This window comes from Chlorocebus sabaeus, chromosome 15, assembly GCF_047675955.1.
Source record: "Chlorocebus sabaeus isolate Y175 chromosome 15, mChlSab1.0.hap1, whole genome shotgun sequence".
In the NCBI taxonomy this organism is placed as follows: Eukaryota; Metazoa; Chordata; class Mammalia; order Primates; family Cercopithecidae; genus Chlorocebus; species Chlorocebus sabaeus.
Window position 1 is genome coordinate 38,589,227 of NC_132918.1, and position 15,304 is coordinate 38,604,530.

General features: G+C 35.6%; 1 protein-coding gene across 50 annotated transcripts in view; it reads right to left on the reverse strand.

Annotated features, from left to right (window-relative positions):
* Window positions 1–15,304, reverse strand: part of MBNL1 (muscleblind like splicing regulator 1) — a 221,851-nt gene that overhangs the window by 50,719 nt on the left and 155,828 nt on the right. The window lies entirely within an intron of this gene.

Consider the following 15,304-nt stretch of genomic DNA (forward strand, 5'->3'; position numbering starts at 1 on the left):
TGAACTTAGAGGACTCAAGGCACATTGTATCCTCAGTAAAACACCTTTACAAGTATCTAATAACAAATAAAATTAAAATTACTACTAGGCTTTACCAGCCCATGCATTAGGAATTTACAATTAAAAAGAAAACTCCCATGTGTTCCCACTCTATATAAAGATTAATAAGTATAATGAAATATTGGTGAAAAATGTGGCCTTTAACTTTTCAAAGATAAATCTAGTCTTCTCTGTTTCACAAAATCTATGAAACAATAAGAAATGGATATATTTACCCTCCAAAAATTTTTTAAAAATGGAGAAACTAGGTTGTTATAAGCCAGGAATGGTGGTGCACTACCTCTGTACTCTGTCCTCAGCACTTCATTCTAGTACCTTCCTTGAATATATACCACCCAGACCATCCTACCAATGAACATAGCCTGGACTGAAATAATGGAAATAAATCACATGTGTTTAGTAGTAATCTTAGCACTTTGGGAGGCTGAGGCAAGAGATCCCCTGAGCCCACGAGTTTGAGACCAGCCTGGGCAAAGAGTGAGAGCTCATCTCAAAAAAAAAAAAAAAAAAAAAAAAAGAAAGAAAGAAAGAAAGAAAGAAAGAAAGAAAAAAAAAAAACACACCCCGAAAAAACAAACCTTACTATAGGTCGGGGCATGGTGGCTCATGCCTGTAATCCCAGCACTTTGGGAGGCCAAGGCTGGTGGATCACGAGGTCAGGAGATCAAGACCATCCTGACCAACTGGGTGAAACCCTGTCTCTACTAAAAATACAAAAATTAGCCAGGTGTGGTTGTATTCGCCTATAGTCCCCGCTACTCAGGAGGCTGAGGCAGGAGAAGCACTTGAACCCAGGAGGCAGAGGTTGCAGTGAGCCAAGATCGCGCCACTGCACTCCAGCCTGGGTGACACAGCGAGACTCCATCTCAAAAAAAAAAAGTTACTATAAAATAATAAGTATAAATATAACTTCCTTTTGGATAGTTCTTTTTAATAAAAATATTCATTAAAGTGTATAATATGCAATATGGTGTGAGACACTCCGCCCACATTTTTTCAATATATTTTCAAATCATATCAATAGTAGCAGATCTCATCAACTACCTTGACAATGTCTTTCAGCAATAAATCTAATTAAAACTGTTTATAAACAGTACAATAAAAGATTTTTTGTTCCTTTTTTTTAAAATTATACTTTAAGTTCTAGGGTACATGTGCACAACGTGCAGGTTTGTTACATATGTATACTTGTGCCATGTTGGTGTGTTGCACCCATCAACTCGTCATTTACATCAGGTATGACTCCCAATGCAATCTATCCCTCTTCCCCACTCCGCATAATAGGCCCTGGTGTGTAATGTTCCCCTTCCCGAGTCCAAATGATCTCATTGTTCAGGTCCCACCAATGAGTGAGAACATGCGGTGTTTGGTTTTCTGTTCTTGTGACAGTTTGCTGAGAATGATGGTTTCCAGCTGCATCCATGTCCCTACAAAGGACACAAACTCATCCTTTTTTATGGCTGCATAGAGAAGCCATCATTCACATTCTAAAAAAACCAATTTAGTATAATTTAACTTTATACTATAAACTGACTCTGATGCTTATACTTATGATAAAATCTGTCATAATGCTAATTTAAATGATCAGCTTTGGCTCCTTTTGTATGAGGTTTTTAGGAATGTCTCTACACTAGGCTAGAATCATAGGATACTGCTCGTTATTTTTACAAGCTTCATGTAATACTTGAAATCAGTAGGCAGTGGAGGACAGTGGATAGCAAGGACCTTACAGGTCTCATGAGCTGGGACAGAGGCCTAGCTCTCTTACTCATCAAGTGCATGAACTGCATAAGAAGCTAACTTCTGTAAGCCTCGGGCTCTCTAGTACAGAATTATTAGAGAACGTGTATCACTGCCACCACAATTTAAATTGTGTATCAAACAAAAGAAAAAACATTGGTATGAAGATGATTTTTTAAACATCTATTAGTTATGGCTATTGGTATGCTCACAAAGTAACATATATATTAAACTTATTCCATATAAAATCACCATGCTTGATGTATGTTGGGATCAGGAGTGCGTTATCAGCTTAAAAGCATCTTGATGCAAAACAACCAAAAACAACCTTAGATTCCCAAGATAAACCACAGAGTAAGACTGGCAAAAATAAATAACTCCTGGATGGCATATGGTCTAATTTCAGGGATATTTAGTTGAAGTCTCCTAGAAAAAGCCTGCTTTTTCAGTACAAAGAATAATTTGGCTGTAAGAGAAATTCTTGTTCTCAGTATCTCCGCATCATATTTCTTACTAAAACTGGATTTCTTTAAATGCAGATAAGCGAGGTTATGGTCACCATGAGAATTCACTTCCCATCAATTCACTCACGTCAGTTTCTATAGTTCCGTAAATAGAGCACAGATAGCCCTGAGCCATGAACCTGACCTTCCAACACTAACTCTGGGCTTCCTAAGCACTTCATTCCAGTACTTTCCTTGAATACACACCACCCAGACCATCCTGCCAATGAACATAGCCTGGACGGAAATAGCGGAAAGAAATCACACATGTTTGGTATACATTCTGCATCAGTGCATCTCAAAAATTTTACAAGGAGCTCAGACTTTTGATTTTCATTCTGAATATATGACATCTACTCAGGAAAAATGCTGTTCTCCTACATTTCTTATCTATGGTAACTTTCTCTGCCCACCTTCATTTGATTGTGTTGAGCCCCTCACTTTCAAAAAGCTGTGTTCCTAAGAATCAACTGATATTTGGTGAAAAAGTATATAGACTACCAAGACTCTCCCACCGAAGGCTGTGACCATAGGTTTGAGGGCCCAGAAATTAACATTTTAACAAATATTCCAGGTGATTCTGATATAGCAGAAAACACTACAAAATACAATTGTGCAACGCCAGATAAATTTTCATTTGACATGTGTGGAAAAAATAACAGAATAATGTCTGCAATGATACTAGATAAACTCGGCTTCTTAGGAAGTTTAAAACATGTTTAATGCTGACTCTTCTGCTGAATGATTATAGTTTGACAGATAAAAAGGTCAAAAATAAGTTAGAATAAACATTCTCCATTAGAATTACCTAAAACCACCAGGAACATACCTTCCTTTGAGAGTTAAGGTAAATACTACGTTGGTATGTTGCCAGCTTCATCCATCTCAGCCCTCAGTAGCATTACACCTCAATAAACATTCACAGAATAAATGAATGTTCATTTCTTACTAAATGCCTCAAGATGAATTGTATTCTAACTCTATTCTAGAGACAATGGAGATAATAGAAAAAAACTAAGTATGATACCAAATCTTGGTTCTGAGTTGTACTGACCTAATGATGCTTTTATTAAGAGGTCAGTCATTTAAATAATACATGATAAAGCTAGCCACAATAAAAGAAGAAAAGGAAACAGAAGGTTTGTAAGTTTCACCAGGGACAAAAGGAGATTTATATAGACATTCAATATTTCTGGCATCCTAAAATCTATACAATGACAATACATTTTAAAAGTCTAAAAACAGAAATTCATCAGTATCTAAAATTCACATATACAGACTTCTATATTGGAGCTATTACTCTAAATCATTTAGAGATTTCACTTCAAGATACATTAAATTAGGCTGCTAGGTTAATGCAAAATATAAATATAAAAGATCTTTGTCTTCAGTTTTGATAGGTACAGGTAGCTCCAACTATTGAGATAACTGTGTAATTTTATCAAATATAGCTTTGTTCAAATTGTAGCTATGTAACTTATTTGCTGTGTGACCTTGTGGAAGTTAGTGAAATTCTCTGAGTGGTCACATATTTTCTATATAATAGTAACGATAACAGCTCATTGGTGATGTATGAAGATTAGTAAGTAACAGGCCATCCTCACAAATGGCGCCTGGCATAATAGGCAGTCAATAAATATTAGTTATTTTCCTCTCTTAAGTTCTCAAGCTAGTAACAAGCAGCAGTTGCTCAATTTAGCAGTGTATCTATTAAAAGCTCTAAAAATAATACAGGTAGCAAAACCCAGTGACAATGCATATCAATCACCAATAATGTAATAAAAGCTTGGCTCTTAATCATCATGTATTTGCCACATCCACCAAGAAAAAGTGTCATTCTAACACATTTTTTACAATGTTATATTTCTGTGCCTTGCTTTTGTTGATTACACTGAAATCTTACTTTTGGAGAGCTGTCCAGCTGACTAGCAGAACACTCTATAGAGCCTACATAGTATTAGGTTGGGGAAAAGTAATTGCGGTTTTTGCCATTAATGGCAAAACTTTTGCCCCAGCCTCATAGATCCCTTAGGCTCCATTCAAGGAGTCTTTTAAAATAGAATTAATCCAACAAAGATTCCAAAGACATCATAGCAATACACGCAGTATATATTTTAACGGAAAGAAGGAAAGTTAATAAAATATTGGTCTACACCAAGTTCACTTTTTGTAATATTTTTTCTCCACTTTTCAATTAAAAGTAATCTGTCCAAAAAAGGCAAAATTTGCCCCTTGTAGTCTTAAAAACCTGTATGAGACCAATAACCGTCATTCAATAAATAAATTCATCAAGTAATTTCTGAAGTTGTAAGTTGTTCAATTGTGAATTTAAGAATTGTCTCATTAGTCTTTCAAACTGCTATAAATATTTTTGTGGCTATAATAAAGGAAAATATACATTTAGATTGTTTAATCCTCCAAATAAATGTATGGTTCACTTATAAGCATTACAGTTTAATAAAGCATACTTTTACATTACATATATACAAATACAGTATATAAACTGCATATGTGATATATATAGTAAGATATAAATTATAAAATATAATGGAAGCGAGGTAATTAATAGTCAAAATAAGAATAAAACTGAATGAAACTAGAGGTGGTAAGTTAGAAATATAAGAAGCTATTTCTTAGCTATGTGTAATGCATTTATGAACTAGCTAATTGAAAACAAAACGATTAGAAGTTGGTTGGACTTAATAAAGAAAAAAATATCAAAATCCTAAATGAAAACTAATTTTCCATTTTTAATTATACTACTTCTACTTAAAATAAAAGGAATATTATGATTTGTGGAGTCAGAGTCTAAAGACACATGTTATTAAGCAGCCAAATGGTAACTATGTGGCAGGATTACAATTACCAAGTTCTATTTAAGTAGTCTCTGGAAATAAAGGAGCAATGGGAAAAGTACAGGGCTACTAGCTTATATTCACAAGTCTTTCCCAATTTTCATTATGGTTTTCTGGTAAGATTGTTCAAGCTATAATCATTTATTTCAACTGTTAAAACCAAGATTTCTTTTTGAGATAGCTGATATTTGCAAATGTTTTTGAAGTACTCTCTGGGTATTCATTGCTCAGATATTGCCCAGAAACTCTGGCTAACAAGTTTAATAGTTAGTTATTGAAAATTCTTACCATTTTTTTTTCAGCTATCTCAGAAAATATCTCAGAAAATTTTTGCCAAAAATAATAACATTGGCAGTCAAGCCACACTATTTCACACTTGCAAAAAATGTTTTTTATGGCTCTGCCATGGTTATCAATTCTAATGCTTGGGTGAATAAACAACACACACGCACACACACACGTATATAAAATATTTATTTAAAAATTACAAGTATCTAATGTTAGAAATTTTATGGCAGCCTATAAGGTGAATGATTTTAAGAGAAAATTTTATTTCATATACATACAAATGTGCATGCACACATATATACTTCAGGGTTTTGTTTTCACTTTGGTAGGTATGAGTTTGATTCTAAGAATCACAGTTTACTGGCTTTTGCAAGTACTGAAAATAACTGCCATCTAACACAAAGTATATTGTTGCTCTTCAATGTATATTTCCTGATAACTCACTTGTTTCCATAAAGGACTTGGGTTAGCTTACAAGAGCACATACATCCTAAAAAGATGTTCACAATTTCTCAACCTCAGCACTACTGACATTTTGGGCTAGATATATTTTTGTTGTGGGAGCTGTCCTGTACATCGTACTATGTTTAGCAGCATCCTTAACTTACAACCACTAAATGTCTATGTTACCCCAACCCTCAGTTCTGATAAACCAAAATGTCTCCAGATATTGATAAATGTCTTGGTGGGGAGGAGGGAGGGCAGCATCATCCTTTGCTGAGAGCCAGCCACCACTTTACACCTAATGGAATTTTAAATTCTCAAATATTCATGACTCTTTAACCTATGTAAGTCAACAGGAGTTTTTATTACATAATTATCTGTGTTTAATATCATAGCACCCTTGTACTTATTTCACAGTTTTACCATTTTTAAAGGCAAGAAACTATTCTTAAACTAAACACAACTTCTACTGTTTTGATTTCCTCGTTGGTCTTTCAGTTTAACACCAGCAACAAATGCCTAGCATCCCCACAGAAGGTGAAAAAATGAGGTAATTCTCTTATTTTACTAGGCAAGCAATCTCTAGTCTTCTAAATTAAAGTAGATATAGCAATCCTAATCAATATTTAAAGCTTAACTTTCTAGATGTAAATTGCTATTTATTCATCCAGTCAGCATAATAGCAAATGCATGGAGCTCAATTCAACCCCAAGAGCTGGGAGATTTTTTTCGTACCAGTTAAACAAACTAAAAAAAATTATGAACATATTTCCACTGAAATAGTCCTAATTTCTTTCAATTACTTTACCACAGATATAAAACATGTTTTCAAATGAAACACAATATAAAGCAAATTTAGATTTTTTCCCTTTCCTGGTCCCGTAAAAAGTACACACGTACACACACACACACACACACACACACACACACACACAGTGGCTTAACAATTGTTGAAACTGCCAATAAAAGAAAGAAAAATACATACACACACAACCTACTGAGTTCAAATCTGTAACTTTACCATGGCCTGAAAGAATATAAAATAATGTAATAGATTCTTTTTAATAGGCACTAAACATTTCTCATCAATGCATAATCTAATCTCAAATGGGATTTTAGGTTAGACTTTTCTAGCTACTTAAACAGCCCTCTCGAGTATTCAATAGCTGTTCTAGGCACTATTTTGTAGAACATTCCTAAGTCTAATGATGAAGATTCTTGGATATTGAAACCAATAGCGACATTTACGATATCCCAAAATATCCTCACTATTGACGCAATACCAGCACACCCCCACTCAAACACTGGGATATTATGACTTTTTTTTTTCCCCCAGAGAACCTAAGAGCTTTAATTGCACAATTCCCATTAATCATCTTGAAAATGGCATAACTGAAACGCTACACCTCTAGAGACTGTTATGTAATGCATGAGAGTCAAAGTAGCTGCCACTGAGAGGGTTGAGAAAGTGAAAAAGGCAACAAATCACACACACATTCTTGTGACAAAAAATACCACTTTTTTTCTCCAGCAGCTTTTGCCTGTGAGAAATCAGATACACATACAACTGTTGCTGTTGCAGTTATATCAGCACACAATTTTAGCTGATAGTCATCTGAAGAAATCTTAATCTCCTCAGAGTGTGCCTATAAGGCTCTTCTATGTAGAGTGGCTTGTGATGGGATGCTCTAAGAAGAAAGTCTCACTTTTTTTCTCATACCTATGGCCTCCTCTCTCCCAGAGAATCTTAGAAAAGTGTATCACCACTGCTGAGGTTAATGCTATGCAGGGCTTAACTGCACCTATTGTCTGCCACTATTCCATAGTCTTCATAGGCTCCAAAGACAGATCTGACCACCATCCCTGAGCCAAACCAGAGTCTCTATGACCTTGTGAAAGCCCAGTGACATTTGGTAGGTGCCAGCATCATTAAACAGTCCAACATTTGCTGGCTGCTTTTTTATAGCATCATGAAACTGGAAATGCCAGATCACTATGTTTCTATTATTTTTAAATTGCTTCATTATTTTTTTGGTACAGCAACAATCAGATTTCTAAACTGTTTGTAGCTGAAACACTTCTGAAGTTTTATGACATCCAAATCAGACACTTTTCAATCTTGGCTAATAATTAAAAGCCCTAACATTTACATAATAAATTTTAGCACTCTATGTGTAAAGCGTGCCTTTCAGTGGAGAAACACAAAATGTGTTATAAATATTATCCAATTTATCATTGTACTATTACTAGGTGGATTTACAGTATGACGGTCTCTATTAAATTTCCAGAGCTTTCCTGAGGATAAAACGGAGGTAAACGTCTTAAGTCAAATGCATCCAATTTTTCTTCTAACAATCTCTTGAAAGACTTGTTTAAGCAGTTCTTTACAGACTGCTTAAACAATCTAGTTTAAGACTAGTTCCTAGTACATTTACAAAGCAAAACTTCTCCATCTTTAAATCTCTCCTTCTCTCCATGAAGTACTGACTAAAAACCAAAAGGTATATTTTTATTGTAACACAGGAATAATAACACTTACATAGTGCTTCCTATATTCCACGTACTGTTTTCAAAACTTTACCAATGTTAATTCCCTTAATCCTCTCTCAATATTACTGGGAAGGGTTGTTTGTAACATTTCAATTTTTCTAAACACTGAAGTACAGACAAAACAAGTGACTGAAACCAGGCAGTTTAACTACAAAGTAGGTGCTCCTAATCATTACCATAGGGATATGTATTTGTACCAAATGTATCCCACTTGATCATCTGTAAGTGTGTTTTGTTTTTGTTTAATCACTGACTGCTAACACTAGAAACAGATGACTCTAGGTCAGAACCTAATAGAAGTCTTCAACCCTTTTGAGTTCTGCAAAGGAAAAGATATTTCATAATGTAAGCAACTGAATTTGGAGAAGACTAATCCACATAGCATTTCCAAAGTGTAATGGGAAAAATTTAGATGCTTTTGTAAATTTTACTTGTCATTTTTTTTTTTCCCCCTCAGAGGAACCTGTCTTACAGGATCAACAATATTTTTAAGCAATGGAACACCAAAGAAGTTAAAATATTGCTTCACATTATCCACTTCAATAAGAAACCTAGTGAAGCAAGAGGTTCTTGGATTATCTATATATTTCACTGACATGCCTCTTCAATTTGGATATAACACAAATAATGAAAAATTTATTATATATAGTTATATATTTAGATATAAAAAAATTTAAAAACTATTATATAATAAGTTATATATCTGTGTGTGTACATATACATATATATATGTACACATACACACATATAAAATTAAAGATATAAAGTTATAGTAACATAGGAAGGTATGTTTTAAGGGGCAAGTCTTTATTGAGAAATATAAAGGTAACTAAAGGAAATCAGAGAGGTAAAACATTTTGGTAAAGTCAGCTTGAGAATAATAACATCATTACTTAGTATTTATATGAGGCATTTGTTGTATTTGTACCTGCTAGATCCCACATATCCCTACAAGTAAAGGAAAGTAAATCCTGTTTTTACATTTCTAAAGTGATAACACTTATTTAGTCATGATAAATTTCAAAGTATAATATTATGTAATATGTTTCCAACAACCTATGTCAATATTTCCACTGTAACTCTTCCACTGAAGTCTACTCAGCCTCCTAGATGGGACAGCATATATTAAGCATATAATTAGTGCTTAAATAATTTTCTGAACTGTAACAGATGTCTAAAATTTTGGCTGCCATTTACATACAGAAATTACTACATATTACACTGCTCTGCATTGTCTTTGCCAAATGCAAAGACCCTTTCTTTTTCTTAATTTTTCATTGACACTCCTTTGTAAGCCTGTGGGATTCCCTGACTGAAAAGCAAATACTGTCACTTTCTGACCTTACAAATTCTGCCTCAAGTCCAGCCATTAAATGCTACTGCTTCACATAAACAATGACAGAGCACGAAGAAAAGGTGAGGCAATAAAGGTCCTCACTACTGCTGACCACAGTCTCCTTCAGACAGATCGACTTTGTACTTGAACAAAATGTGCTCAATGACACTGGCTCTGTCCCCATGGGGAAAACACTCCCCTCCCTGCCCCACCCCCCTGCCTATGACGATTTGCTAAAATTGTGCACTGCCATCAGCTCTCTCAGACTTGAGGCAGCAGCGAGGGGAAAGACAATTGGCTCATGAGCCCAAAACATGTTTCTATTGGATGCTGACTGCAGCAGCATAAGCAGTAAGGGCAAAAAAAATCTCTTGAGGCAAAAAAAAAAAAAAGCAGTATCATAACACCAGGTTATCTGAGCCTGTCTCCTCCTCTGCACTCCACCCCCATACCTAGAGAATTCCACTGGTTTTCTAGGGCAGTTCCCCAAATATCTAAAGTAACACTCAACAAACTACCTAAAAATTACCACTGAGAATAAAATAGAAAAGTCTCAGAATTTTTAGAAACATTTCACATACAGTATGTGTCTAGTATCCTTGAATAGTTTTTCAGAAAAAGATCCATAGTAACAATAAACATACAAACAAATAAAAATAGATAACTATAAATTATGGAACTTGTACTAGGTATCTACAGATGAGTCTATATGGCAAAGGGTATTGAAGCCATCACATTAAGCATAACTACTTGAAAGAGATTAGTCATCACACAGTGCTCTGTTCTAAATAGCAATCAGAAGCTGTAGCGCATATTCTTAAGTGCTTAGTTAAGATGAAAAGTATGGAGATGTTGGGCCTCACAGGAGCGTTAGCCATGGCAACACAGCTTTTTTTTTTTTTTTTTTTTTTTAAACAATCCAGAATGTGAACGAGAGAGGGAAAAGCACAGACGGTTGTCACATGATGTTTTTTTTTTTTTTTTTTCTTGCTATCACACCAACAACATTTAGGCTGAAAGCCCGGATCTGCTAAACACTCTGCTTGGGTGCATTAAAGTCAATAAAGGAATATATCTGTGATTTCTACACTCTCTACCTGTGCTGAAAGCAGGTAACTTTTGTTAGAAATAGTTGTTGTATCTTCCTTTGTATTTTGTACATGTTCCTCTCCTAATACTGGGCACTGTTTGCACATCTTCCTTCCCTGGTGACAGTCTCCAGAAGGAGGTTCATGCCCACAGCCTATCAGGCCAAGAAAATCCCGTGAGTGTTTACCAAGTGAATGAGTCCTGACAATATTTCAGAATATAGGATATTCTGTCCAATAAAACAATTCTCAAACATTCCTTTTGCATCTTCTTCAGGGTCCATAAACTGACATACAATAGCCCCATTTTTTTCTTCATTCAAATATATTTTTCTCTCCCCTAGTCTTCTACCATTTACTCCTTTTCTCAGTTAACTGTTTACTACTGTTATCCAAGTATGAATTTGTGGCTCTGCTCCCACCTAAGTAAGAAATATGGTCACCTGTCGGATATATCTGTATCCTAAGCTTGTAAGCTTCTCATATACACAAGCATTAGAGGTAAGCACAGAGAAACAGTCCCAGGAGTTGACACAGAAAGAGCAATACAGTTCCAGCTCAATGGTTAAAAATCACATGAACTGAAATCAGAAAGTTGCTTGTTCAAGTCCCAATTTTGATATTTATGAGTAGTGAGACTTTGGGTTTATTATTCAACCTCACTGAATTGTAACTTCCTCTTCTACAAAAATGAAGATAAGAATACCAGGCTGGGGATGATGTGAATATTAAATGGGGGAATATATACAGGGACCTCAATTATGGTCTGGTACTCAGAAAATGAAAATGACCAGGCTGCTCTCACTCTCCTAGCACATTCTTTACCTTGCAACCCCTGGTTCCCATCACCCAGGTCAATTTCTGCAGAGATGCTTGAAAGCATCCTTTTCTCCTGTTCCTTCAACATTCCTTTTGTCAGAGTTTGCCAGCTCACCATCAAGTTAAAACCTCCTTTAATGAACTAACCCAAGAAAGCCTCTAGTAAATCTCCTTTAATGAATTAACCCAAATGAAGCCTCTAGTGAATCTCTTTTAATTAACCCAAACGAAGCCTCTTTCACTGGACTATAGTATAGTTCAGTGCAATGAAAGAACACATATCCAGGAATCAATGAGACCTGTGTTCATTGTAGCTCTCTCACCCGCTAGCTACATGCCCTCATGCAGGTACTAAAAACTCCATGTGTAAGCTGCACCTTCACTCGGGAAATTGTGTCCAAGGAACAGTAGCTCCTAGAGTAGCTGTGACAAAGCTTTCCTCAGACCAAAGTAAGAATCAACTCATGCTCATTTCACTTACCATTAAGAAACTTGGCATCTATTTTTAAAAGGAGTTGATATTAAAAGTAAATCACTTTAATAGGTTACATTTGATTATGAGAAGTGACCCTTTTCAAATGTCACTTACTAAGGAAATTTTCTTTCATTTTCCCTACCTTCCTCCTTTCCTTCTTTTCTTGCGAAGTAGAATAAACTCACAGTAGTGAATTCAGCACCTGCCAAGCTATATTGTAGGTAATTTCTACAAGTCTGTCTACCGTTCTTGATTAGGAATTATATATTTTGGCAACCTAAGCATTTTAAATAAATGTTTGTAGAATGAATAAGAGACAGAAGGGCATTTCTGGGTGTCCCACCTATCACATCACTTGACAATACTGTAAAGCTTAGTAACCAGTCCTTGACCATGACTGTATATTATAAAAAGTAATTCCTACATCCAGCCTCCACTCCCAGAAATTCTTATTTAGATAGTTTTGGCTGGGTCCCAGGCATAAGTGTATTTTCAAGGCTCCCCAGATGATTCTAATGACGGCTACTCTGAAGACCACAGGTTGGTTTACATATACTAATATACATTCTCATTTACCAACCACAACCTTTTCCAGAGTTTTTTTAAACTTTGTTTTTGCCAGTGACTTCAAGATAACTGCTAATGTCATCTGTCAGTTAACTGATACTTCTGTTTTTAAATTATCCCTCTTCCAAACAGCTCATTTCATATACACTGGGGAAAAGAGCACTCAAGTGCAATGGATGGCATAAAAAGCTACTGTCCTTTGTTCCTTTGGGCATATAATCCTGGACAGGGTCTCAGGACCAGCAACACCTGCATAATCACAGGGTTATTTCTAAACAAGTCGTTCACAAGAAAGAAAAGATTTCAAGGGAAGAGGGGAGATAAGAGATCCACAATATCAATGTATCCTTGACAGCCCTTATTCTTTTAATACTCAACATACATAGTACACTTAAGAAAGAGTGTATTACCAGTGTTATTTATAGCAAATTAGATAAGTAATAATAGATTCTATACAATTTAGTTTTCTTATCACCCATCGAGGACTAGAGGTCTTAGGCAGTCCCTATGTTAACCTGACAATATTGCTTTTACAACTCCATTTTAAGTTGCCTAAGCTCAAGTTAAAAATTTCATAGCTACAGTAAATGTTTATAAAAGTAAAGTGGCATATTATAAATTTTCAAGTAAGGAGATAAGATGTCTCAACAGGACTGCTGCTGTTTGTTTAGGAAGACAATTAGTACTATCAGTAGAATCCTCTCCTCAGTGGCCTGTTCAAAAGTAATTACAATGTCTACCATTAACTCTCACAATAACATGTAGCATTTACCCTCATGGCAATCCCATGAGGTATTCTTATTAGCCCCATATTACAAATCAGGAAACTGCAGTTCCCAGAGGTTAAATGTCTCATGTAAGGTCCCAACAATATTAAGCTATGAAGTTAGGAAGTACTAGTAATGTCAGGGTCAGCATGCATTCCACCATTTGGTAGCCAGAATGAAAGTGGCCTAAATAATCTAGGGATTGAAGGAAAACTTTGTCATTCCTGCTTGTTTTCAGATAAAACAAATGATTTCACTACAATAGAGATGGAAAATGAAAACTGATAATGTGTTTCTCCCATTAGAAGTCACCAAAAATTAAACAAGAATGGCTGGGCGCAGCGGCTCATGCCTGTAATCCCAGTACTTTGGGAGGCCGAGATGGGAGGGTCACTTCAGTTCAGATGCTTGAGACTACATAGTGAGACCCCATGTCTACAAGAAACAGAAAAAAATTAGGCAGATGTGGTGGCACACATCTGTGGTCCCAGTTACCTGGGAGAACTGCTTGAGCCCAGGAAGTTGAGGCTGCAGTGAGCACTACTGTACTCCTGCCTGGGTGACAGAGCAAGAGCCTGTCTCAAAAAGAAAAAAAAAAAAAAATTAATTAAATAAGCAATCTCTTTTGTTTTTCTTAGAATAATACCAGAGTATACCTACTTTCTGAAATTGTTGTAGAAGAGCTAGATATCTAGTTCAGAAATACAGTATGTGTAGACACAGATGCAAAAGAGAAAGCAGAACAATTAATTCACTGTCTTCTAAGCTAGGAGAAAAAAGGTAATAATGGATGAGACAAAAGAAACAGGAGGAGGGGGAGGGAAGGAAGAAGGAAGAAGAACGATGAAGGAATAAAGAAGAAGGAAGGAAGGAAGAAGGAGGCAAGGCAAGGCAAGGCAGGCAGAAGTGGTCTCACCTTGAATATATTTTATACCAAATTTCAGAATAGCTCATTTGTATATTTATGCACCTACTGTATGATGAGACTTCTCATGTGCATTGTGCTATGGGACAGTGGAAACACAAAATGAACTAGCAACTTATCCTAAGAAAGGAAACAAGGCATGCATATAAATAGCTATTAATAGAATATAAGGCTATAGGGCAAATAGTGTCACAAAAGACATTCAGATAGAGTTCTAGTAATTTTTAAAGACAAGGGGACTATTTCCATTTAGAAGTATCAGATAATAGCTTCAAAAAAGAAGCTAAATTCATACATGAAGAGTTGGAAAAGATATCTAGGTAGCGGAAATATACATTGGGGCATCAGTGACAAGTAATAAATCTGTAATAAGAGCAGTGGGAAACAAGTTTGAAAAAGGACCTAGAAAAGTCTAGTTTGTGGAAGGTTTCAAGTACTGTATTAGAGATTGTCTACTTCCTTTTGTAAGCCAGAAAGAGCCACTGAATGGGGTGGAAAGGAAATTAGCAAAGCTGTACTTCACGAATTCCTCAGACAAGAATGTAAGAGGGCTTGAAGAGGCTAAGAGCCTGGAAAGGGGAGACCAATTAAGTAATTATGTTAACAGTCCAGGCAAGAGGTAACACAGACTTTACCATTTTCCAGATAATAATCCCAGACCCATCTTTCATAATCTCCCACTTTACTCCTTTTCTAATGCATACTAACACACATACACTCCATATTTTTGCTTCATTTGATTCTACTAGGAGTTGATAATTTTAATGTATGTTTTTTGAATGCGACATATTCAGCCATAATATTTAAAAACAACAATTTACTATGCACCCTAAAAGAATCCTAACCTATCCTGAATTCAAACATGAAAGGTCTTTTCAATTTAAAAA